General features: G+C 39.3%; 1 protein-coding gene across 11 annotated transcripts in view; it reads right to left on the reverse strand.

Moving 5' to 3' along the window:
- The window catches only part of NCKAP5 (NCK associated protein 5), a 963,823-nt gene that overhangs the window by 646,373 nt on the left and 290,330 nt on the right, over positions 1–27,120 (reverse strand). The gene's annotated exons all lie outside the window — the stretch shown is intronic.

Raw genomic sequence — 27,120 nt, forward strand, 5'->3', positions numbered from 1 at the left:
CCATCCCCTTCGAGAGGACTGATGCACGTCTTACAGAAGAAATAGCAGTGCATGCTAATTAAAGCGTGGAGCACCAGATGCTTTGCCAGAAAGTAATTAGTAAAATTCCTGAATTAGGGTGCCCCTCACACTGGTGCAGGGCAGAAAAACAGCTTCTGATGTTAGATTTTTCATCTTGAGAAGAGGGATCAGCTCCTTTAAGTCCTGGCTGAGCTGGGTCTCTTCTGTGAATCGAAGATGTGTAGATACCCAAGCACAATGTATAGACATCGAAGATGTACAGACATCCAAGCACAAATGACATAAATGAAGTAAATGTTCATTTACTTGTCATTGTTCACTACCTTCTTTAATAAAGGCAGACATTTGCTGAGTGCTAATTGTATGGCCTGCATTGTGCTAAGTGTTTTACATTAGGTATCTTGCTCAAGTTCTGTGTGGCCCAATGGTGTGAGCCTTATTGTCATCGACACTTGGCAGATTACCAAATGTGGGCACAGAGCCGGAAGGTAATCTGCCCAGCTTGTTGCATATCTGTGGAATGTCTCAATGGAGGTGGGATGCAAAAGTGGCAATCTGCTTTCTGATCTATAGTCACTGTGTTATAGTTTCTTCCCCTTTCACTCCTAACCAAAGCAACAAAATGTTTACTTGCAACAAGAAAATTGCTATCCCTCACAACAGAAATATAACCCAGATCCTAGTTCCTAGATTACTGGAAATTCTTCCTGTTTGACCACTAACTCCTGCTCTATGGGATGCATATACCTTTTCCCTTTCCTTTAGTTGAACAAACACATACAAGCAAAGACTGTGAATATTGCAATTCATATAGGGAGAGACCTAAAAATCAGTCTAGGGTTTGGGGGCTGGGTATCACCAAAAGAAAAGCTCCTTATCCTGTATGTATTTTACCTTTACTGTAAATCTTCATTTTAAATCTGTCACTCGCTCTATAAGAATGCACAGAATAAAAAACCATAAAAAGTTAAATAAGAATTTTAGCCTAATGATATATTGATTGTGCATACATGTCTTTATTTTTACATATTCTGTGTTGTCATAAAAACCCCATTAAAAGCTGAGTTTAAATAATTATTCACTTCTCATGTTACTATTGTAATCAATTGCCTATTATGAAAATTATGGCCATCTTTAAGAATTACTTTGCTAAGTGAAGTAATTACAACTGATATTTTATTTTCTATTTCAGTTCCCCAAATTGATTTTTTATGCTAATCTTTGTATGAAAAGTGGGATATAAATTTCTTAAAGCAAAATGAATGGCTAGTCAGGCTTCATGTTTGAAACTTTATATTGTATTTGGGGGTTTTCAAGGCAAGTTGCTCTTAAGAAGACATTGCTGATTATTCTATCTGTCAGCACTGAAGGAGGAAGAAATTTCTCCATTTTATGGTCTTAAGTATCTGATATTCCAAGAATACAGGGGTATAGGCCTTCCACAAATATAAGGGTTGAAAAATCACACCTTCTGTCTACTAAAATAGCCATAACTTCTTAGAGCTTCAAGAGAAAAGCAGGGAAGAGACAGATGCCATTTACAGAATGTCTTGGATGTACCTGACATTAAATGCAATGAAACATATTTTCGCAATTCCTTACAGTTACCTGGCCAGGCAGTTATTATTATCATTCATACACATAAGGAAACAAGTGCAGACAAGGAAGGCAATTTGTGTTCTATCAAACAGCTAACAAGTGGCTGTGCTGGGAATCAGATCCAGGTCTGCTGGTTCAAAGGCCACACTTTCTTGTTTTCTTTAACCCTGCCAAGTGCCAACGGCTTAAATGAACGTGTCTTAACACAAGGACTGAAACTCACGATGATTTTACCTTTTGACAACACTGTCTTGCTAATGTTTCAAATTGAAGAGAATGCCCACCCCAGTTGTTCACTATAGTGAACTGTAGAGGGAAATGCATGAAACCCACAGGGTGAACATGTGTTAGAAGCAAAGGTGTGAATAGTAATTATGGATATAAATGGAGTTAGTGAGTTGAAGTGAAAACCGCTCAGTGAAACAAGACAGTCGTCCTAATTCTAGAGGAGCTGATAATAAGCTGGGATGTTTGAATAAGTTCCTCCATCATTGTGGCCTTGAGATAACTCATTTGTAGAGTGAAGGGTTATACTTTTCAGGTAATGACTTCTCTTTTGCTACCAGAAATGACTAAAACTGAGTCCACTTCTAAAAGTGACATGCAGGAGGGCCTCTGTCAGGCAGACGTGAATCCCTAACGGCATCTCATGGCTTCAGGATCACAGCAGGCATTCATTAAATAATGTCACCCTGATTTGTCCCAGGATCCTGGGTGTCTATTAGTGACACATACATGACATTGCTATAATAAATACTAGACACTAAAAGCGTCAGATCCTTCAGGGGCTCCTGTGATAAATCAACAACCTCCTTGTGGCTATGTTAGAAGTCAGGCCTCTTAGCAATTGAGCTTTCACACCCCTCCCCACCCCCCACCCACCCTACTCCCAAACCCACTCCCCATCTTCTTTATTTTATTATTATAAGGAATGCAGGGCTCCTGGGTGGCTCAGTTGGTCAGGTGTCTGACTCTTGGTTTTAACTCAGGTCACCATCACACGGTTCTTGAGTTCAATGCCTGCATCAGGCTCTGCACTGACGGTGCAGAACCTGCTTGGGATTCTCTCTCTATCCCTCTCTCTCTGCCCCTCCCCTGCTCGTGCTTGCTCTCTCTCTTTCTTAAAATAAACATATCAACTTAAAAAAAAGGAATGCAACTTACAAATACATCAATGTAACGGACTATGTTTCCTTCCTACATGACATGTTCAGTTCACACTTAGCATATCTGGGTTTTGAGTTTAGCTCTGCCACTCCTTGAACTTAGCTGTACTCCTTAAACTTCATCCAAACTTCTCTGGGCTTGGAGTCCTTACTGGCTTGAGACGGCTCATGTCCTAGGTGCCCCAAATTCAGGGCAGCTCTGTTTAAGATGCAGGTTGATAAACTGGAGCTCTGCATTAATGCCCTGCTAAATGTCTTTGTTACAGGAAGGGGTTCAAAGCAGTCTGATGTAGAATTTTCCTGATTGTTTGGGGCTGACTTGTGTCCCACCAAAATCCATACCCACCCCAGTACTTCAGACTAGAACTATGTTTTAAGACAGAGCCATTAAAAAGGTGATTAAATTAAAATGGGGCTGTTAAGCTGGTCCCCAATCCAACACGACCGGTGCTCCTATAAGAGAAGACGAGGACACAGAGATGTCAGACACAGGCACAGAGAGACAATCACATGAACACACAGCGAGAAGGTGGCCATCTACCACAAAGAGAAGCTTCAGAAGAAACCACACCTGCCGATATCTAAATCTCAGACTTCTTCCAGCCTCCGGGACTGTGAGAAAAAAAATTCCCGCTGTTGAAGCCACTCAGAGTATGGTACATTATTATGGCAACTCTAGCAAACTAATATCCTCATTATACCAATAATAAATCTCCTGGGGAAAGATGCGCCATTCTTATGATAAATTTCATGCTTTCACAGAGAACACATAAACCTAAACAAATTTACCTTCAAACTTAGCAATTGATTCTTTGGACTATAAGCAAATGCTATGATAGGTGCTATACTCTAAGGTTTAAGTGTGTTTTACTCCATCAGGTACATATGTTTCAATCAAACTTTTAAGAAGTCTGGATTTAAACATTAGCAAGTAATAGTAAAAATTCTCAAAAATTTAAAGGGTACCATTAAAGGAAAAACTAATCGAATGATTTCTTGAATTATTTGTTTGAATCAAATTTCTAAATTTAATAATTTGGTTAGAAAAAAAAACATCAGTTTATCATTACTGGCACTTCGTTTTTAATGGGGTAAAGGACTGAAGTTCTGCACAAAGTAATAGCAACATGCTATTGTCGAGGGCTACCAATAAATGTTTAAAGATGTGAGAGTCCCATAAAACATACAAGTTACTACTAATAATGAAATTCTGCTAGGAAAAAATGCACACCCAGGGTCTGCCATTGCATTCCAGCTCATTAACAACAGAGAAAATTACATAAGCATCCACAGCCTAAGAAGACCTTGACACATATATTAGCAACTGGATAACGCACCCCTGTCATACAGTGCAGCTCTCATTCTGAGATTAAATACTATTGCACTGTCACTGATCAATTATGTTCATTCTTACAGCATTCTTACAGCAGAGATAATGGATATAAGGATCTATTTGATATGTCAGAGAATTGAGGCACTGATAAGAGATTTGCTAAAGCAAAACTCTATTAAGTGTTTGGAGTTGACAAGACTAGAACCCAAGAAATCCCTGGAAAAAGTACTCATCCTTTCCAGGAGAAGGTGCTATGACAAATATGCTTCAAAATACAAGGCCACTTTCCCTTTCTGTATGATCCAGCTATTGTTATATGCTAAGAAAAAATCGAAGACACTAATATAACATGAATTCTTGAGAATTTAACTAGCCATCTTCTCTCTCCTCCCTCAGGTCACTTTCACAACAGAGAGGAATGTTAAGTTGTATACATTTTTAAAAGTGAATCTGCCAGAGGAAAGAATCTTCTAGAAATAATGAGAAGTTTATGGAACGTCTTCTCTTTTGATCTTTAAGAAGAACACAAGGTTAAGTTGTGGGGGGAAACAAAAAGTTTTATGAAACAGGTCCCCTGGGCTGTGAATCCATGCCTCTGAGCTATTTTTAATAAAGCATATAAACAGTGGGTTGCTTTGGTCTTTGAAAGCTTGGACTTTGGAACAAGGAAGAATGAAGAATTCCATGACTTTTGACATTTAAGAATCTTTATGTGTGTGAAGGGGAGCTAACTGAACAAGTGGGCTGGGCTGCTAGGATCAGAGATAGAGGAGACCTACTTTAACCAAATATTGTTAATATGCTCAGTGGCGGCCATTAATTTATTTCTACTAAGACAGATAACCTTCTGTTTGATACCAGGAAGAGAAATAATTAAGAAAATCTAGAGCCAGAGCAAAAAAGATAGGGTATCTTTTGACAAGGTGATTCTTCAGTCTATAATTAGCAACTGATAAATTGCTATACGGGTTAACGTTGGGGAAGAACAGCTAGTTATTTAATACTAATCTCATTTACTTCTTAAACCACCTTTCACTGACATTCGCCCTATTTTGTCCCGTCCCATAAGGAGGCCATTTGTTTTATAGAAAACAAATTAATTTAAAAAGCATCAGTGTATACCAGCTATGGTTCTGGAAACATCATCATGGTCTTTGCTTTTAAAAGTTTGGTTTTGGGTGGGGGGGTGGCTGGCTGGCTCACTCAGTAGAACTTGTAGCTCTTGATCTCAGGGCTGTGAGTTCAAGCCTCACACACTGCATGTAGAGCTTACTTAAAAAAATATACACAAATAAAATTACATTTAAAAGTTTGGCTTCAGAAGCAAATGCAGTCATCACCACTGGCAATCATCTAGTTATTTCAGCCTCCTGGGGTTAGAAAGCCAATCCCCACCCCCATGTCCTGCACACTTGCTCTTTACCAAACTTCCCAAAATACATATTCCTTGGCCAGGAAATTACTGTGTTTTTTTAATTATGCCAACTGACACACACACACACAAGGCCAGCTTTTCATGAAGCACAGGGCAAGCATTTGAGAATTGCATCAGATCACAGAAATAGCAAGTTATTCTATTGACTAGTTGACTAGCATTTTTTTTTTTATAGCTTGGAGGTAAATGCCTTTCCGTTTAAATAGAGGATGATAGGGGCGCCTGGGTGGCTCAGTCGGTTAAGCGGCCGACTTCGGCTCAGGTCATGATCTCGTGGTCAGTGAGTTCGAGCCCTGCGTTGGGCTCTGTGCTGACAGCTCAGAGCCTGGAGCCTGTTTCAGATTCTGTGTCTCCCTCTCTCTGACCCTCCCCCGTTCATGCTCTGTCTCTCTGTGTCTCAAAAAATAAATAAACGTTAAAAAAAATTTTTAAATAGAGGATGATAAATTCTAGTTATCACTTTAGAGATCACTTTAGGAAAGAATGCTCAAAGAACTCATTTCCCCTCAAAAGTCCTTTTTTCTGGCCAAACTGTATGTTACCAAACAACATGGTATTTTAAAATTTGGGAGTTTCAGCTTTCTCCTTCCTCCCCTCTCTACATTCTGCAAATATTTATTAAGATTCTATTATGCATTAAGTTGGATCCAATAGAATGCAATTGGTTTGACTTACAAAAACGACTCTGGATACCCCTGAACAAAATGTGGGGAAAGAGGAGACAGGAAGATCTAATACCCACCCTCAAAGATCTTTACAATCTAATTGACAAAGCCAAGAAACAGATAATTAATGGCTCACAACAAGAGACCCTAATAAACGTAAGTTGAGTGACATAAAATGGTGAAGGTAGTAAGAGTTGAAAGATGGTGACAGTCCCCACCAGTGGAGTAGACAAGATTTCTTTGTGGAAGGATGGCAGTAAGCTGAATTCTACAAGTGTATTCTGAAAAAGAGAGGGCACTGTAGCATCCAAGCATTTCACTTCTTATGCCTGACGGAGCTATTTTCTCCTCTGTCTCAGCTCATATCTGGCAAGGGGCATCGCTGTTTCCAGACTTCCCAAAGAACATGACGAAAATGGTTATATTTAGTTATCATTTCATGTCACTTGCTTCATCTGAACCATACTAGGGGTGTTCACAGGTTTTCATAGGTCTTACTTTCCTTTCTTTTTTTTTTCTTTTCTATTGTCAATTCCATGAATCACCATCCACTTCTGAATGAATTACAAAGCCCATCAGATCAAATCTATTCTTGTTATCTCTTACAACCATGCTCATTTATCCCATAAGATAAATATTTATCACAGTCTATACATAGCTGTAAAAATGTCAAAATAGAACAAGGTAAGAACTGCCCAACGGGGTGAGACCTACCACCTGTCTCTGACTTGCCACTCTGGAAGTGAGCAATAGTTTTCCATTTTTTTTCTGTGTCCACACACCTGAACGCTCTCCTCACAACAGTAAGTCCTTCAGGCAGTGCTTCTAAGCAGCAGGGGAATGGGTTTTCTCACTGAGAGAAATAGAGCAGATGCTCCCATGGGAAGAGAGGTATGTAATTCAAAACAGACCCTCAGTAGGTGATGGGCATTGAAGAGGGCATCTTTTGGGATGAGCACTGGGTGTTGTATGGAAACTAATTTGACAATAAATTTCATATAATAAAAAATTAAAAAAAACAGACCCTCAAGTGATCTTGATGTTCTCCTCCTCATCCTCAGGTATCCACCATTGAAAATCACTCTACTGGATATATGAATTTTTTTCTTAACATCAAGCTCAATGAGCACCGTGCTATCTTGCCTTGATAGCTTGTTATCAATCTGTCATCTAAAAAATTACCTAAATAACTTTTAAGTTACCTATAGTTCACAATACTTTAAAAACTTACCAGCTGTTAAGTAGCACAGCACTTAACACACACACACCCTAGCACACACAACCACCCTAGATTATCTCTTTACCTATGTGTCTCTCCACTCACACTCTGAACTTCTCAAGGTCAAGAACCATTTTCTTTTTTTAGCTTGCATTTCCAGTACCTGACACAGGGCCTAAAATTTAGCATTACTTAGAACCTCATTAAACCACATTTTTGCCACTCATACATGGTCACATATCAGCAATTTCATAAGATTCAACTTAATTATCGTAAGCAATGATGGATGAATTGGAAGAACAAAAGACGAGCCAATACATTCTTGAGGGCCTCAGAGAAAAGAAACAGAGAAGAAAAGAAAACCAACATCTACTGAGATCCTGATGCAGTAGGTCTTGGGTTGGAGACAAGAGCCTACATTTGTAACCAGTCACACAGATGATCTTATGCATAACGTTCATGGACCACATTGTGATAAAGGCTGCTCTTTGGGACATAAAGGGAGTAGAATGTGCTTCTGGTCAATAAGGGGGAGATAAGAGACAAGCCTGCCTCCCACTTCTCCTGTCCATGCTAATCATCTTCATCTGACCCACAACTGGCTGTGTAAGCCAGATTCAGAGAGCCCAGGACAGTTTGGATGGTTGTCCTCAGGCCTTACACTACTGTACTTTTTACAAGGATATTTTGTCCTTTAGAAAGCACCAAGAAGTGCCTGAGTGGCTCAGTTGGTTGAGCGGCTGACTTCGGCTCAGGTCATGATCTTGCTGTTCGTGAGTTCGAGCCCCTCTTCAGGCTCTGGGCTGACAACTCAGAGCCTGGAACTTGCTTTGGATTCTTGGTCTCCCTCTCTCTCTCTGCTCTTCCCTGCTGGGGCTCTGTCTCTCTCTGTCTCTGTCTCTCTCTCTCTCAAAAATAAATAAACATTTAAAAAAATTTTTTTAAAGTCACCAGTAGCTTTGTGACTTTTGCACAACAATGCCCCCCATGTCTTCCCTTCCCAGTCTGCACGATGCATGCACGGTGTACAATTGTCTAGTTCCCGTGTCCCTGAGTTGTGCCTCTTTTAGGAAACAGTTTCTGCAAGATGCTCAGAGACAAAAGCACCCAGAGGTCACTGTGTTCTTTGTTCAGATGGCCTCAAAGGCTGAAAACACTGGGGTTATTTGGACAGATTTCATCGTGTTGTGATTAATTACAGCCTACACTTGACAGGCTAGGAGAAGGTCACCACAGTGGTTCCCACAGGACTCACACCATCTCTTTATGTCAGAATAGTAAGAGATGGGTGAGAAGGTGATCTCCAAAATAAGATGGCAGGAAGTAACCCTGTAATGTGGGCTGCAGGCTCGCCGGATGTAAACTCCCCTAATGCTATCTTCTGAGTAGTAAAGGTGAAGGTTTATTCTGTAAAATGCAGAAACACAAACGCTCCACGGACATGCAACCCGCAGATGCGGATATGTGATTGACGTGCATGCTGGCTAATGACTGCACGCGCTACAATTTCACTGGTGCTTTGAACCAGGCACTACTCATGAGGGACAACGCATTAAACTCATCATGTTATGTCACCAGACATACCATGCAGTGTTGACATGCAGTATCAACATACTAGCCATTAAGTATATTTGCCTGGGTTTCTTGGTTTTATTGCTACCATGAGGAATACCAAGAAAATATAGACATATTTAATTTAGACAGACACATGACAAGAAGACAAATGTTATTAGCTAAAAATGATAAATATGATATGCCTGTCAAAAGAAATCACATGTAAAAAAAAAAGAAAACAACCTGTATACTCATGTTTAGAGCAGAGAAATATTTCAGAGAACAATCATATAAGGAAAACATAGGGGAGAAAAAATAAGAAATTTGACCCTTTGAAAAATTGTCCTTCTGAAAATTACAATGAGACCCTCACCAAAATCTGACTTTCATTCATTCATTCTGTCAACCACATATCTCTCCATCCATCCACTCAATAAACGTTGACTGAATGCCAACTATGTCCAGGTACTATCATAAACAATTGAAATGTGATCCTACGCAAAAGTCATACTAAGTCCCCGTGCTCATGGAGCTTAAATTCTATTGGGGGAGACAGACTCAAACTCATAAATTCATAATCTGAATTCATATAGTCAGAAGCACTGGTATAAATGTCCAATAAGCTTTAGCAAGGGAGCACTTGATTTGTAGCTTTTGCCATAATGTAAATACTCCTACACTGGGCAACCTCAAACATCACCAATGCGATGTCATAATCAATGCAACGATGTGATATGTACCGTCAGAACTGTAGCAGAGTAGTATAAGCTGTATAAACAGTATATAAGCAGCTACAACTCATGCCTAGACATGGAATGAAGAAGCAAATCATGGCAAGGGGCTAGATATTACAGGGAATGGTGGATCTTTTAGGTAAGTGGTTGGAATAATTCTTGGGCTAATGACATTTGGGCAGTGACCTGAATGAAAAGGAAAGAAGCCATTAAATCATGAAGTAAAGAACTGAGGGGACTGGGGCAGAAACAGTAAGCACAAAGGCCCTGAGAGAAGAGATATTTGTATGTCTAAGAAACAGAAAGGCCACTGTGTGAGGAGAGGTAGGCAAGGGCTAGGTCATCTAGGGCTTTGTGGGCCCTGGGATGAATTTGAATTCTTTATGTAAAAGATAGGAATTCAAAGAAGAGTTCTGAGCCGGCAGTGATGTGACCTGACTTATCTTTTTAAACATTCAGTCTGGTTGCTGAGGAAAGAACAGAAAACAGTGCACTACAATAAAAGTGTCCCCTGCAAAGGTAGAAACATGATGACCACTTAGGAAGGTAAGAAATGAAAGTGGCTGGGAGTAGAATGGTAGAGGTAGATGTTGGAAGAAACGCTCAGGTTGGGATATAATCGACGGGTAAATCTACCAGAAGTCACTGATGGTGAAAGGAGAAAGTAAGGAGAAGGAGAATAGGTGAATAGGAGAAAGTAAGTGATAAGTCTAAGGCAATCTCAAGAATTGCTTAAACTTAACTACTATGTGAATAACAGTCTTAGCTACCAGGTAAATAAGAGGCTTGGCTATCATGTGGTACCATTAGCTGAGATGAAGAATACTGAGGCAAGAGCAGGTGTAGAAGCAAAATCACAAGTTCAGTGTTGGTCATTTTAGGTGAGAGTTACTGACATCCAACTGGAGATGTCAAGTAGGCAGGAGGATATACAAAAATCTTTTGCTTAGGGGAGAGGTCAAGAATGGAGATACAAATTTGGAAGTCACCTGCTATCACTAATCTTAGTGATTATGCCATTGAAGCACTGTCTGAGAACCATTCATTTAGAATGACGAGACTTCGACTTTAAGGGGCCCCTGGGGAAGAGGCAACCTGTTACAGGGAGATATGTGAGACCTATCTCTCCGCTGTCAAGCAATTCGTGTTCCTGAAGCTACAGTTATTAAGAGATGCTCCTTTTCCAGAATGACCCTGTTAATATCCATACAAATACCTATTAAACTAGAAAAAGATTTCTTACCTATCCACTAGAAAACTGTGTGTTTTGATGTTCAGAAGATAGAGCAAAGGTTCTCAGCCCTGGATACACATTATAATCCCCATGGAGCTTTGAAAAATACTAACACCGGGGTCCCACCCCAAGTGATTCTAATTTACTTGCAGCATGGTGGTAGGAGGCATGGCTTTATTTTTCAAGGAGTTAAACCGGACAAGGGATAAGAAAAGGCAGTGATAGAACCAAAAACCGGAAGTCCTCCACAAAGTTGAGGATGCTTTTTAAACTCATCTGGGAGGAGAGAAGGATGTGGTCTGAGAGGGGGTGATGACACTGTGATTTTGAAGGTGGTTCTGGATGTGGCACAGGAGGTGAGATGAAGGAGAGCAAAAAGATCACTGGGGATGAAGGAACTGAAATAACCGAAGGAGGCAGGGTGTTGGAAAATCTTTGGGAAGCTTGCAGTGTTTGTCTTTCTGTGTCTAGCTTATTTTACTTAGCGTAATATATTTCAGTCAATCCATGTTGTCACAAATGGCAAGGTTTCCTTGAAGTTTGCTGAGAAAGCAGATCTCTAGTGTGCATACACACACACACACGCACACACACACACACACACACACACACACACACACAATTTGCTTTGCCAATTATGCCTCAACAAAGCTGAAAAAAATTCATTCCAAGTTTCAAACAAGTACCTTTTACAATATAACTATTGATAAGAAGGGGCCCGTTCTTACATGCAATTTTATTTGGAGAATACTGTTTAGAAATCATTCCAATATTTAAATCTCCATCCTTTTATTTTATTAATCTACCTAGAGTGACAAAACACAAAATCTGCATTTCATTTTTGGGCAGTGGGAGTAGTTCTCAGAAACTATGAAGAACAATGTTACAGAATACTGTCTCAATATCAATCACTTCCCCAACATTCCCAGATGCCCACCACTGCCACTATGGATACCACTAACCTGCATGCTGTTTTGCGATTTGTATTCTCTTGATCATGAGAAAGAGAGGTCCAAAGATTACTAAGTGCAAAGAAAACTTCTTTTTCTTCCTGACTCTTGATTCCCTCATATTGTTAAAAAAAAAGAAAGAAAGAAAAAAAACCCCACAATGCAGACAACAATTTCCTGATGATGGTTAATGAATGAAGTTCAATATCCGGCAAAGACTATGACCTCCTGCCCAACGGGGAAGGGCTTACAAGAAATAAAAAGACATATAACAAAGAAAAGCTAAAGTTTTGAAAATCTCCAAAGATGTGCAAGCAAATAAAAAAATAAGCAACTACCAAAATATTTCTTGTTACAAGTTTTTCAGGATTGGTGACTTTCTCTTGTTCTGAGTAATATAAAATATGCTCTCCCCAAAATAACTCTCGAGCATATTTTTTTTTCAAAAGCAGTTTATTCTGAGCTCACATCCTTCCCTACCTCTCATTCCTTAATCTAAAAATGTCCTGTCAACTCTTCCCTTTCCACTGCTTTCTCTCTATCCACCAAAAGGGAAAGGGGTATATTTTAGTCACTTGTATGTGGTCAATCCAAACCTTGTTATCACCATGCTGTGGCCTTTGGTTTGGGGAAATGTCATTCTGTTTCCCTAGAAAGAAGAGACCATGGCATAATGAATGAATTTGCTTCTCCAGGCACCACTCTTACTGCCCCCCAGAAGACCAGGAGGAAAACAACATGTTAGAAGGGCAGCCCCAATGCCCCCTGCTACTCTTCTTCTAGTATTTCTCCTGGCAGAAATCTCAGAGAACATAAATGAGATGTTCAGAGTAACCTGCTGTCTTTATATTTTAAGCATCTCTTGAATAGGTTCAGTTCTTTCCAATACCACCACACCATTTTGTCCTCAACTCTTGCATGGTCTACAGAACTAGCCTGCTCACGTAATTCTGTGTTTCCAACTGACCTCTTATCTTCTCAGCAACCAGAGTAAGCTTAATTTTTTTTTTCCTTTTGAAATAAGTTTACACTCACAAGAAATGGCAAAATTAGGACAGAGAGTCCCTTGTCCCCTTCATTCAGCTTTCCCAATGGTAACATTTTACATAACCATAAACACAACCTCGAGGAAATGGATGTTGGTCAGTGCCGTTCTCTAAATTCAGAGTGATCCTTTAAAAATGCAAACCGGATCATGCCAACTCTTCCCCCTTTGATAAACCTATTACTGGCTTCCCATCAACTCTTAAGAATAAGGACTAAAATTCTTAAACTGGCCTTAAATACTGTCATCATCATTACGGTCTGGCCAGGATAGACCGGCTTCTTACATGTAGTGCCAACAAACTATCCCATTTAGCATTTTAGTACACTCAACAGTATTGAAACTGAGAGTTCTGTGTCTAGTCTGCCTGTGGAGACATCCAGCTTTTGTCTTGTGCCACTCCACTTCTGGCTCCTCAGCCCCTGTGACACAGACCTTCTGTAAGCTCCTAGGATAGGATGCTGGATGTACAATGCTTCTTCCTGTCCCAGGACCCTTGCACATGTTCTCTTTGCCTGAAACACTTTCCCTCCCCACTCCCCATTTGCCTTCTTAGCTCCTACTTGTCTCGGCTGAGCTAAATCATCACTCCGTCCCCAGACTAGGTCACATTTCTCTATTAAATGCCCTCAGCATGCCCTGGACTTCTCCTTTGAATTGCTTATCACAGCCATAATTTTATATTTGTTCCTATAAATAGAGTAAGTTGTAAGAAGTCAGAGGGCATATTTGCACAATATTGTATCTCCAGAACCTGCAGGAGCTTGCTACATGGGATATGATGACTTTGTAGCTGAGAACTGAATGAATAAAAAGCTCAGTTCACAGCTTCAGGAGCAACAAAAGCAAAGTGGTTAATGGATTTAAGAAAAAACAAAAGCAAAAATCTCTTGCATCACCTTTGTAGGGCGCTCCTCACATGGCTCATTTATAATCATTTCAAAACCCAGCTTTGGGGTGAGACAGACCTCAGGTTAAAACTTGGTGCCCATTAACTGAGGAACTTTGTGCTAGCAATTTAACTTTTTTAAGCCTTAATTTTTTTCATCTGTAGATAGCAGTAGTAGTAATAATAATACTAAAGTCATCTGCCCAATAATGACAATTATAATTATTATAATAATGTGATAATTATATAATTATAACAATTATTAAGTACATAATAATTATTATTATAAGTAATAATAGTCATCACACTTTTGCGAAGGTTGAATGAAAAAATGTACGGTGCTTAACACTCAGGCATTCCTAAGTGAACATGAACCTTATTATAAAGTTGTTTTAAGTATATCATTCCCATGTCTAAGACGATTTCCTTGTTTCATAGAAGACACGCAAGGAGGACTTATTGATCCTCACCTGGCACGGTCACCCCATCATTGGCTCCCCTTTGGTCTCCTCGGCTCCAACAAGCAATGCTATCCTTGCCCCCAACGGGGCCAAACCTGGCACCTTCTTTGACTTTTCACTTCTCTCTTCCACATGCCACATCCATCAGGAATGCTGGTCTGCTTTCTCCTTGAGATACATTGAGAACCCTGACACTCCCCATTCTACCTGCTGCTCCCCACCCCACCTTATCTACCTGGATGACCTTCAAATAGGTCTCCCTGCCTCTGCCCTTGCCCTGAAGAGCAGCCAGAGTGCCACTGTTAAAATGCAAGTCACATCAGATCTTTCTCCTGCCTAAACCTTTCAAGGCTTACGGGGCCCCATGGAATAAAGCAGGACATGTTTTGTGAAACCTGCATCCTCTCTTGAATTCACTCTGGTCATTCCCCCTTTCAGATATTCTCTCAAAAGAGAGTCTTACCCAAATACCCTACTTAAAGTCACAACCTCAACACTCTACCCCCTCCCTGCTATGATTTCTTCAGACCATTCAACACCTTCCATACCTTGTGCTTATTTATTTTCTTTATAATCTGTCTTCCCCACTAGAATGGCAGGTCCAGAATGGCAGGAAATTTTGTCTGTTTGGTCCCTGCCATCTCCCTAACATCTAACACTGTGCCTGACATGGATTAGATGTTCAGTAAATAGATCTGGAATGAATACAGGGGTGAGTGAATGAATGAATGAATGAATGAATGAGGCGCCACTGCTCCTAAGACAAGACCTGTCCCAGAAATAATTTGGCATAAGTTATGAGGCACAGACTAAAACTCTAAACCTGTGTCAGTCATGTGTTCAGAGGTCCAGGAAGAGGAGGAAAGTTAGGGCATACCTAAGCACATGCTGATGCCTGGCCTGCTGACAGCAGCTGCATCAGTCTTAGCATGGACAGTGATAACAGCTTGGTAGTAGCAACTGCCTCGCCACTTCGGGGCTGCTGAGTGGCTGAGTAGACAAGGATGAGTGTGGGTGCTATCCACAAAAAGGGAAGCAAGTGTTCACATTCAGATAGTGGCCTGAGCTGGTGGGCCTACCAGTGATGTACGTGGGCTGCCCAAATTCAGGAAGATGTCTCAAAGAGAAGACTGTGGACAGAAACCCTACTAGCTTGGGGGCCAAAATGAGTCCGTTCTGATACTAGCCAAATTAATTTCCTTTTGTCAATATGTATGGAATTTCCAGAAGCACATATGCTGAGAAACTCCCTCAATAGCCACTGTCCAGATGTTGTCAAAGTACAGGCCAAAAAAAAGAAATATTTAAAGTCGCTTGTCTATCTTGTGACTCCACAGCTTTTTGCCAAACAAACAAGCTTGTCTTGTTAGAAGCTCGAGAATGAGCCAAGGCTCTGGGTGGACTGGCCTTAAAAGAAACTTTGGGTCATATTCAAACAAACTTGGACCGAGAAAAGGACATTGAATTCTCAATTAGAATGAAGTTATTCACAAACTCAAGGGAAGTGAACTTTGACAAGAAAAATATGCAAGAGCTATAGTACTGAGACCTTGTAAAATCAGCCTGCAAATATGAAGCCTGGATTATCTACTACTATCACGAAAAGGTATGAAGCTTTTTGTACAGAAGGTACAAACTGGAATATTACTTAATATCCCAAGAAAGGAGACCTTCCCACAGTCTTTAAGGCTAGAAGGCACCTAACAGACACTCTGGTCTAGGTATCCCATATAAGTCCCTTCCAGATTCTTGCCTGCAGTCTCCCTTGATGTTATCACATCCGTTTGGGGTAAGTAACAAAATCTCCAGTAATCGTGGTCTAGGGAATTCTCAGCAGTTAGTCTGATACATAAACTAATAGACAAAGTCCTATAAAAGATAACTGAATCATTACCTGGCTTATTAATGATAAAAGCAAATTGATGGTCCAAGCCTTCTGATTCCTAACAGAATACCTTTACCACATTAGAAGGGTAAGCAAAATAAGTTAGCTTCCAGTTTTTCTAGTTTGTGTGCAAAACCATATATAACTTCCAAAATATTGAGACATTATAGCCATCTGGGCAACATGTCCTAAAATCTTAGAAAACAATCTTTAGTCAAAAGAGTGTCAGTCAATGTATATAAGGTATACAATAAAACAACCTGAAGAGGTCACTTTAAGTGACCAGAAATATTAACCACATACATTCTAACTAGCTTCTATAATAATGTCATTATCTAGATGAAAGATAAAGCAATTCTGGATGGTTAACATGGTGTACAATAAAATATTTACAGTTCTTAACATTTGTACTTAAAATAATTGCTTGAGGCCTTCACACAGAATCAAAATTAAACATTTAATAACTCATTGACCTTTATGTTTATCACTCCTAAAACTGGATAAGTGAAAACAGATATTTTATTCAAATGAAATCATAATATTTTTGTAGCTCAAATTTTTTTCTCTAGCTCAATTTGGTAATAGTGTGGTTCTTTACATGAGTGATTATGAGGCTATCTTAAACTGTAGTCATTGCCCTAAAGAAAATGTTTATGGCCTGACTGGGATAATTATATTCTCCTATTAAATATCACTCCTCCAGGGCTAGTTATTGTTGAGTATAAATGTGCCACTTTATATGCAAATAAAATGTACTGAGATTTGAATAAAAGGTTCTGCAAATATCTACTCACAAATCATCTTGTTATCATTCATATTAACAGATAGAACTTCTTAAGACAAGATGCTAATACCGCATACAAGAGACAATTCTTCCCTTGAACTTTGGTTTTCAAAATGTTTAGATACAGCTGGAAATATTTCCTCTTCTCATAGCTACAGCGGATTGGGATCTGCATTCTGAGTTGTATTTGGAGCCAAAAGATTTTACAGTATTGTGATTACTTATTACCAAAACGTGTTGTTTCTTCTGACCCCAATTTCTCTGCAATCCTTTTCTTACATACCTACACACCTGAAAAAAGTCAGGACACCTCAGAGTCCAGAGTTTCCAAGACTTCTTAAATTCAGCCTAGAAGAGAGCTTCCACAAACATTGCAAAGAGTATAGTCATTTCATGCCACATATGTGAATTTTCTCTTAAAAAAAAAACTATATTCTTTGAATTAGAGCTTTGAGCAAAAATAGCACAGTAAAACCCATGATTCTGTTTCTTGCATGTGAAGAAGCAATTTTTTTTTAATGTTTATTTGGCTTTGAGAGAGATGGAGAGACAGAGAATGAGTGGGGGAGGGGCAGAGAGAGAGGAAGACAAAGAATCCAAAGCAGGCTCCAGGCTCTGAGCTGTCAGCACAGAGCCCCACACGGGGCTTGAACTCAGGAACCCCGAGATCATGACCTGATCCGAACACTTGACTGAGCCACCCAAGTGCCCCTAGAAGCAATGTTTTTTATCTCAAATCCCATCTCAAAGCAGTGCCTTATATTTTTATTAACCACCTTTCATGGTGCTATGAAACAACTTTTTTTTTTTTAATATGAAATTTATTGTCAAATTGGTTTCCATACAACACCTAGTGCTCATCCCAACGGGTGCCCTCCTCAATGCCCATCACCCACTTCCCCCCCCTCCCACCCCCCATCAACCCTCAGCTTATTCTCAGTTTTTAAGAGTCTCTTATGGTTTGCATCCCTCCCTCTCTAACTTTTTTTTTCCTTCCCCTCCCCCATGGTCTTCTGTTAAGTCTCTCAGGATCCACATAAGAGTGAAAACATATGGTATCTGTCTTTCTCTGTACAACTTATTTCACTTAGCATAACACTCTCTAGTTCCATCCACACTGCTACAAAAGGCCATATTTCATTCTTTCTCATTGCCAAGTAGCATTCCATTTTGTACATAAACCACATCTTCCTTACCCATTCATCAGTTGATGGACATTTAGGCTCTTTCCATAATTTGGCTATTGTTGAAAGTGCTGCTATAAACATTGGGGTATAAGTGACCCTATGCATTAGCACTCCTGTATCCCTTGGGTAAATTCCTAGCAGTGCTATTGCTGGGTCATAGGGTAGATCTATTTTTAATTTTTTGAGGAACCTCCACACTGTTTTCCAGAGTGGCTGTACCAGTTTGCATTCCCACCAACAATGCAAGAGGGTTCGCATTGCTCCACATCCTTACCAACATCTATAGTCTCCTGATTTGTTCATTTTAGCCACTCTGACTGGCGTGAGGTGATATCTCAGTGTGGTCATGATATTATACATGGAAAATCCGATAGATTCCACCAAAAGTCTGCTACAACAGATACGTGAATTCAGCAATGTTGCAGGATACAAAATCAATGTACAGAAATCAGTTGCATTCTTATACACTAATAATGAAGCAACAGAAAGACAAATAAAGAAACTGATCCCATTCACAATTGCACCAAGAATCATAAAATACCTAGGAATAAACCTAAACAAAGATGTAAAAGATCTGTATGCTGAAAACTATAGTAAGCTGATGAAGGAAATTGAAGAAGATACAAAGGAATGGAAAAACATTCCATGCACATGGATTGGAAGAATAAATATTGTTAAAATGTCAATACTACCCAAAGCAATCTACACTTTCAATGCAATCCCAATCAAAATTGCACCAGCATTCTTCTTGAATCTAGAACAAGCAATTCTAAAATTTGTATGGAACCACAAAAGACTCCAAGTAGCCAAAGTGATGTTGAAAAAGAAGACCAAAGCGGGAGGCATCACAATCCCAGACTTTAGCCTCTACTACAAAGCTGTAATCATTAAGAAAGCATGGTATTGGCACAAAAACAGACACATAGACCAATGGAATAGAATAGAGACTCCAGAATTGGAGCCACAAAAGTATGGCCAACTAATCTTTGACAAAGCAGGAAAGAATAGCCAATGGAAAAAAGACAGTCTCTTTAACAAATGGTGCTGACAGAACTGGACAGCAATATGCAGAAGAATGAATCTAGACTACTTTCTTACACCATTCACAAAAATAAACTCAACGTGGATAAAGGACCTGAATGTGAGACAGGAAACCATCAAAACCCTAGAGGAGAAAGCAGGAAAAAACCTCTCTGACCTCAGCCGCAGCAATTTCTTACTTGACACATCTCCAAAGCCAAGGGAATTAAAAGCAAAAATGAACTATTGAGACTTCATGAAGATAAAAGCTTCTGCACTGCAAAGGAAACAATCAACGAAACTAAAAGGCAACCGACGGAATGGGAAAAGATATTTGAAAATGACATACAGACAAACGGCTAGTATTCAAAATCTACAAAGAACTCACCAAACTCCACACCTGAAAAACAAACAATCCAGTGAAGAAATGGGCAGAAAACGTGAATAGACACTTCTCTAAAGAAGACATCCAGATGGCCAACAGGGACATGAAAAGATGCTCAACGTCACTCCTCATTAGGGAAATACAAATCAAAACCACACTGAAACAATTATTTGAAAAAAAAAAAAAAAACAACTAGATGATGCATATTTTGTCCCTATCTGTGCAGAGTTAACAATATAAGATGAATACTAACTATTTAAGGAAGCAACAAAGAAAAGCATTTCATTACCGTTTTCACTACTTTCCTGCAGCTCTGCTATCCTTGCCTGGAGCCATCAGAGGAATATTGGAGAGCCAAGCAGCATGAGTGCTGAAGAATGAGCTCTAATTTTCTGGCCAGTGCACTGAACTCCCAGAGTCAAAGGATCAGATAGATGAATGGGAGCTAAAGGAAAGGATGTAAATGAGGACATCTCAGGGCTGTTTCACCAAATCAAGACATTAGCGCACATTTGGGAATGTAATTACTTATGTTGAAATGTGGAGAAAACCCTGTTTCCCACAACCTAGAAAGTCATTCATCCAGTAGTCAAAATTAAATATTTATACTTTTTGAGAAATACCTACAATTTTATTTTTGAAGTCAGAGTCTGACTATTATACTTTTTAAATCAGAGCTTAGGGGTAACAGGAGATATCAAGTTAGTAGCTGCATTAAATTGAAAGAAGTGGGAAGGCCTTTATGTTCTTTTCTAGAGAGTACAGAAAGCCATGTTCATTGTCAACATTTCTTCTCATACAATTCAAAGACAATTGGTAGACACCTGTAAAATGCCAAGGGGCTGAGATTCTTGATCAATCTGAAAAGCAAGACCCGTATAAGTGGTGTTATGGGATATATTTATTAGACTGAAATTTCCAGAAGGGTGACGTTCCTGTCTGCTTTGCACGTTACTGCTTCATTCTTGCTGAGAACAGTTCTCACCTAGTAAGCTCTCAAAAACGTTTGACAGAGAGATGAATAAATGAGTGCATGATTTTCCATTCTTAGATATTGCACTATTTCTTATCCATTCTTCCAAAACTATAGTCACCCAACACTTATTCCTAATACTTGGGACACACACACAGACACACACAGACATATGTGAAAATACTTTTCACTAGACTTTAAAAAAATTCTTCAGTGTCCATAATTACTTAGATGTTCTGCCTCAAAGCAGAGAAATGGACTAAATCTATCCTAAAAATGAAAATAGTTTCCATAATACAATAGCAAACCAATTTAATTAACACTTAATGGTAACAGGACATAGCTAAAATCACCCTCAGAATAATGAATTTAAGTAAAGATTGTCATGGATAGAGAAGGCACAAAAGGGCCAGCATGGAGTTCATTCTTGCTCCCTGATATTTGAGACAAAGAGATTAGGTCACTCGAAAAGTTTGGGCCTCAAAAATGACCTCTTTATCAATCTTCTTGTCTTTAGTCTTGCCCTCGCCTAATTCCAATTTGCAGAATGGAGTCGGGTATCTATCTAAAATGCAAATTGGGTCATGTCACTAGCTTGCTCAAAACCCATCAGTACTTCAGTAGCTCCTACCTACCTTTTTGAGAGCAACTGTTTTGGCTCATTTGCTTGGCATAAAAGGCCTGACTTGAACTGTATCCCTCCTACAGATCCAAGCCCATTTCCTTCCACCCCTGGCCTTAAGTGATGATAAAACGAACATGGTAGTTTTTACTTTGCTGAACACATTGCATTAATTCATACCTCTGGACCTTTGCACATACCACTTCAGTTGTGTGGAATACCATCTTCCCCTTTCTTCACATTGTTGACACTTCCTCCCTTTCAGACATGTCAAATCTCCTCTAAAGAATGCTTGATTACATGCCCTTCTGTTACAGTCCAGTATAAACATGAGCGTATCTCAGTATATGTGCTGTTACATTGGAATTAACCAATTACATGTCTGTCTGTTTCTGGCCCTACATTCTAAGTATTCCCATTACACAAATTATGTCAAAGTCATCTGTTTGCTTCTAGCCCCCATTTTGAAGTCAGAGTCACAGTACCAGTGGAACTAATATGTACTGAACCAAACTGAGTATGTAACATTATCTTGCTCTTTTGCCCATCAATACTGCCTAAATCTTCAATGTTCTGTTGTGGCCTGGGAGTTTCCAGAAATCATCATCTTCTTTTCTTATATAAATTGATTACTTGAGCTACTGATATCCTTCTTAATCTATTAGTAAATAACATTATATTAAAGACTTAGGTGGGAAACATACCAAAGCATGAGTTCACTTCGTGTGCTAACACTATATTATTAAAAATAATTATTTAAATTGCAAGGGATGTTTGCATTAAAGCATCACAGTTAAATTTTGTAGTAACTCAACTACACATAAACTTCGCATATCTGGAGTGCTTCTACATTTTTTTTTAATTTAAGAGCTCAAGCAAGTTTTATAAATTCAAAAAATAATTATAAAATCATTTCTCTGTGTCAGTCAAGTAAGGCCAACATATTCCCTAGAGAGATTTTCTTATAGTTGTGATAAACTCAGAAAAAAGTATGATAGAAATGCTATCTTCCCTTTAACAATGGTGGTTCTAGCTGGCCCTTCCTATTATCAATAAACACTGTGGACCCCAGTCTCCAATCTCCAGACAATACAGTGACTTAATCAATATTCTCCAAAGCACAAAGCACACAATCTTTTTTGTCCTTTGTGCATTTTTCACATCTTAGGATTGTCCCCCTTCAATCTTCCTGAGTGCCACCTACCCACACATCCATCCCACTGTATATCACTAGTCTTTACAATTTCTTCTGAGTTTGGTTTTGTTACTGTGCTGAAATCTTATGCATAATTATGTGAAGTTGCTATGGAGATTTTGTGTGATTTGTCATGAATAAAATCTATTGTGTTTGAGATAATTCTACATACTAATGACTCAGGTATCCATTTCCCTCCTTATTTTCTCTGGGATTATAACCAACTGCATATATTTGAATATCTATAAGCAAAAGTCATTTTATAAATAACACAACCAGAAAAGTTATTGAACTCACTACTAAGATGAAGTGCTTTAGTGCAGCCAGACCAGTTTTTCATGATTTAGAAAAAAACTTCTATTACAGGACTTTTTTGAATACCAGCTGAATTCTTGCCTGCATCCTTTAGGAAGAGATCCCAAAGAAGTTCTTTTACAATTATATCTCTTAGAATTCTATCACTGATTATCTGATATATATTTTGGCTGTATTATCACTTCGAAAATGTAATTTTGAAGAACGTATTAAACTATTTAAGTGAAATTAAGGACAAATTAAAAAAAACCTTACTAAAAATCATTTATTTGTCATTTTTATATGTCAAAGACATTTTGGAGGGGGGATCTAAGGGTGACATTAATTATTTGACATTAATCAAAGGCAGTTCAGACTAATGACTGGGATCTGAACCACAGAAAGCAAACTTTAGACCACCTAAAAAGGTTCATGATTTAATCTTTCTTGCCTGACCTCTCCACTACCAACCCTGGACAGAGGAAGTTCTGAAATATCATATCGATTATCATTAGACAACTCACATAAATCTCTCTTCTAGCCTCTAGATTGGCAAAGCCAATTTCAGGATCGTGATTGATCTTTGGAGACGGACACTCCTAAGTCACCTATAGGTAGAAGAGAATTTTGATGAATCTAGCAATATGCCGTCAGAAGAGTGGCATCCGGAGGATAAAGATAGAAGCTAGAGAAGTCAAATTTCAAATCAAAGGCAGACCAACTATAGAAACAATTCCTAGGCAACACTTCGTCTGAAAACACAACCACGTTACCAGTTTCGCAAAAAACCAGTTCTGAAAAGAATGTATGATATTCACTTAGGATAATTTAATTGATACCACAGGTACCTAGACAGAAACCCAGATGGAGCCGAGATAACAAGGAGATGAGAAGGAGGGGGAACAGAGCTGGAGAGACTGAGGTAGATGCTGTGGGACAAGTTAGATCAGAGCCAATGCTTGTGTGGTCCTTTTAAAGGTAGAGCTGATATTGTTTTGTATAAATCAGGGCTGGTGAGTAACCTTTAACTACTAAGGCAGAGAGGAGAAAGAACAAAAAATAATAAAAGGAAGGAAGAGGAAAAGACAGACATCACTAAACTGCCTATTCCCATGCTGTGATAAAGGAAAGGTAAAAAGGAAACTGTATAAGCAAACTTGGCAGAGAGGAAGTCTGCATGTCAAGGCTCCTGGAGGAATTTAGGTGCCCTGACAAAGGACTCCAGATCAGTCAGGCACCAGATGAGTCTGGACAGTAATGGGTTCCTTTCATTGCCCTGGTGGTAATGCAGTGAAGTACCTTCTTCCTCTAGATTGGCAAAATTGATTTCAGGGTCATGGTTAATCTTTGGAGAGGAACATTCCAGTCTCAGGATTATCCATGAGGAACTTGCCAGTTAGGGTCTTTAAAGTACCAGAGCAGGTGACAGATCGTGGGGAATTATTCTCTGTGCCACAGCTGATTAGAAGAAAGAAGTGTTTCTGGAAACAACAGAAGATCATCCATGGAGGAAAACAGGAGACAGCTTTTGTAAGAATGTGAACAGAAAATAAAACTAGTTTAAAAGGCTGCTGGGTAGAAGATCATGGCAAATCAAATTGGAGCTGGACAAGAACTCAGAAACTGGAGCTAACAAATGCTTAGAGGGTCTTCTCTTGGGAAGAAAAAATGACCAGCTCAGAGGGAGGATTCAGAACCATATTGCAAATGGTAGACACAGCATAGCAACGGTCAACCCGCAGCAGCAGACGAGGACCTGCTGTGGTCCCTGGACATTTCTTATGAGGCTTCAGGGGAAAGTGGGCTCCTGTCATATCACCAACCAGGGCTGTGGGCCTTTCCTGGTAACAGGTATCTGAGGTGAGAGGGAGAGCCTCACCCACTCCACAACCAACAAACATACCCCACTCTTAATTCAGGTAGAGCAATGATAAAAGCAGAGACACTGGCAGGGAGATCTCTGGTGGCTTTAAAACTCAGCAGAGAAAATGAGAGAAATCTTGAGAGTGCAGGCAGGCATGTCCAATTCAAGAATGTCTAAGAGAGGAAAGAGGATCATTTGGGGAGTAAATAGCTGAATGATTAGAAAAAGTAAAAAAGATTTGGTTATCTCAGTCAAGAATCCTTAAGCAGAGCGGCAAATAGAGATTCAGAATTTCCTCAGTATCCAAAGTCCTCTTATAAATTTTTTACAAAACTTTAATAAATACCTTTAAACAGTTTATCTCATATTAGTGGCATAAAAATAAATATTAAGTATATTCATAATATATTAATAAACAACTTCTTATCAAATACCGCCACATGGTCCAGGGTCATCTTTGTAGTTTTGTTCATGATTATCTTGTCAAAAGCTAATAAAAAGAGAACATAAGTAGACTAAATGGGCTATTCCTGCCACAAGTAAAGGCAAAAATGATATATTCACACATGAAACTAACATTATGTAGCTGGAAGTGTGAAAATTGGAAAGACAGCTGGTCATCTTCCATCACAAGACTGTACAAAGCAACCAAATGCAAAAGAACCTACACCTAATAGAAAAATCCACAGAAGACTAGTCAAGATATAAGTCTAGCAGATGCTTCAGCAAAACACCATGTGTCATTCAATTCATGTTATATATTTAAATTTTATCTGGTTCTGTAATTAAATGAAAAGAATTAGCAGTAGAACGTACGGAAGGAAAACAAGTGATGAAGGAAGAAAGAAACAAGTCTGTAAAAACAGTATCAAAAAGTCCAGGGTAAGTCATGGCTTACAAAACCTGGTGAAATCTACAGGGTGTCGAGTTACGACTGTGTTTAGAGTTAGATGAGAACAAGGACAGAATTGACTTACTGCTTGATGCAGATGATGTCATGCTAATACAGAAACTGGAGAAAAAGCAGAATCATTCAATTCCTGTATCGCTTCCCCCTTTGCTATCAAGGCAAATGATCTCCAGGTTGAAAAGAAGAGGAAAATGTGAAGCCCAAGATAAGTGACGAGATCCCAAAGGAGATCAGCAAGCTTCTCTGCATAAATCCAAGTCTCAGCAATAAATTACACCTTGGGGTAATAAATGGACTTCATATGGGATGAGGGAGGCATTGTTGGCCATCTCTGGGGAGTCATGAGGAGTCAGAGAGGGGTCCATATTAAAAGCAGAAAAATGTGTTTATTTATTAAGAACATTTCAGAATGGTTTTTATTTTCAAAATCAAAGGAATAAACTGCACTTAGAAACTACAAATCAGTTTCTAGGCCAACCTCTTGCCCCTCGCCCTCCAAACAAATCATTTCTAGAATGCAATGTTTTAAAAGAGGGTGTATGACAATTAGAAAAGAAATCAATGGTCACTTGGAGTTACAGGGGCTGCCTAAGAACAGCTCCCATCCATATCTTTTTGGAAAAAGTCAACAAGACTGAGAGGCAAAGTGAATCTGGAATTCTGTTGAGTGTTTAACAAAATAATGCTTGATGACCAAGAAGAAGGATACAGAAAGAGGAACAAGATGATGGTTTGAGGGAAGTGAAGCCAGAGAGGCACACTGCAGTGTCCTCTGTCTACCACGTGTGCTAAGGATGCGCCTAAAGACCATGAGATGCCTGGACTCAGAGTCAGAAATCCCATACTGAGTAACTCCTTCGCCTCTGCTGAGCACAAGCGTCCACAAATCTGGTGCGCTGCCTGTTTTTGTTAAGTCAAGTTTTATTGGAACACGGTCACTCGTATTTGTTTACCTGTCATCTGTGGCTGCTTTCGTGCTTCAGCGGCAGAGGAGAATAGCAGCAGCAGAAACCCATATGGCCCACAAAGCTAAAATATTTACTATGGAGCCCTTTACAGAAAAAGTTTGTCAACCCTCTGACTTGTCACATAAGCTAGGATGGAACATAACCTCTGATACTCATTTTCATCTTCCACAGTATTAGAGCGAGATGGTAGCAAATGCTTCGAGAGGGATTTAATGAAATAATGTATAGGTTGTAATGTGCTATATGTGTAGAAGTCACATGTTATTAACATCATTCTGTCTGGTCAAAGATTAATAGCAATGCTTTGCACATTAAAGACTTGCCAGTCTGCAGTACATCAGAGACTCCCCCAAAATACTGAATGGGCTTTTAGATGACTGGAGGGATGGATGGATGGATGAATGGATAGATGGATAGATGGATAGAAAAATGGCTGACTGGCTGGCTGAATGATAATAGTAACCACACCTTACTTGGCAATGACTATGTGCCAAGAAGCTGTTTTAAAGACAATGGCTTGTTTTATCCTTGTAACAGACATGGTACATTATTTATATTTTAATGCTGAGTAAAGGAAAAGAGATCTGAACAATAACAACAACAGTAGCAACAGCCAGTATGTGTGAGGTACTTGCTATGTCCCAACCACTGTGCTAACTACTTGTTAAATGTTAATTAACTGAACCTCTCAGCTCTCCCGTGAAGCAGGTATCAGCACCACCACCACC

Source organism: Acinonyx jubatus, chromosome C1, assembly GCF_027475565.1.
Source record: "Acinonyx jubatus isolate Ajub_Pintada_27869175 chromosome C1, VMU_Ajub_asm_v1.0, whole genome shotgun sequence".
Lineage (NCBI taxonomy): Eukaryota > Metazoa > Chordata > Mammalia > Carnivora > Felidae > Acinonyx > Acinonyx jubatus.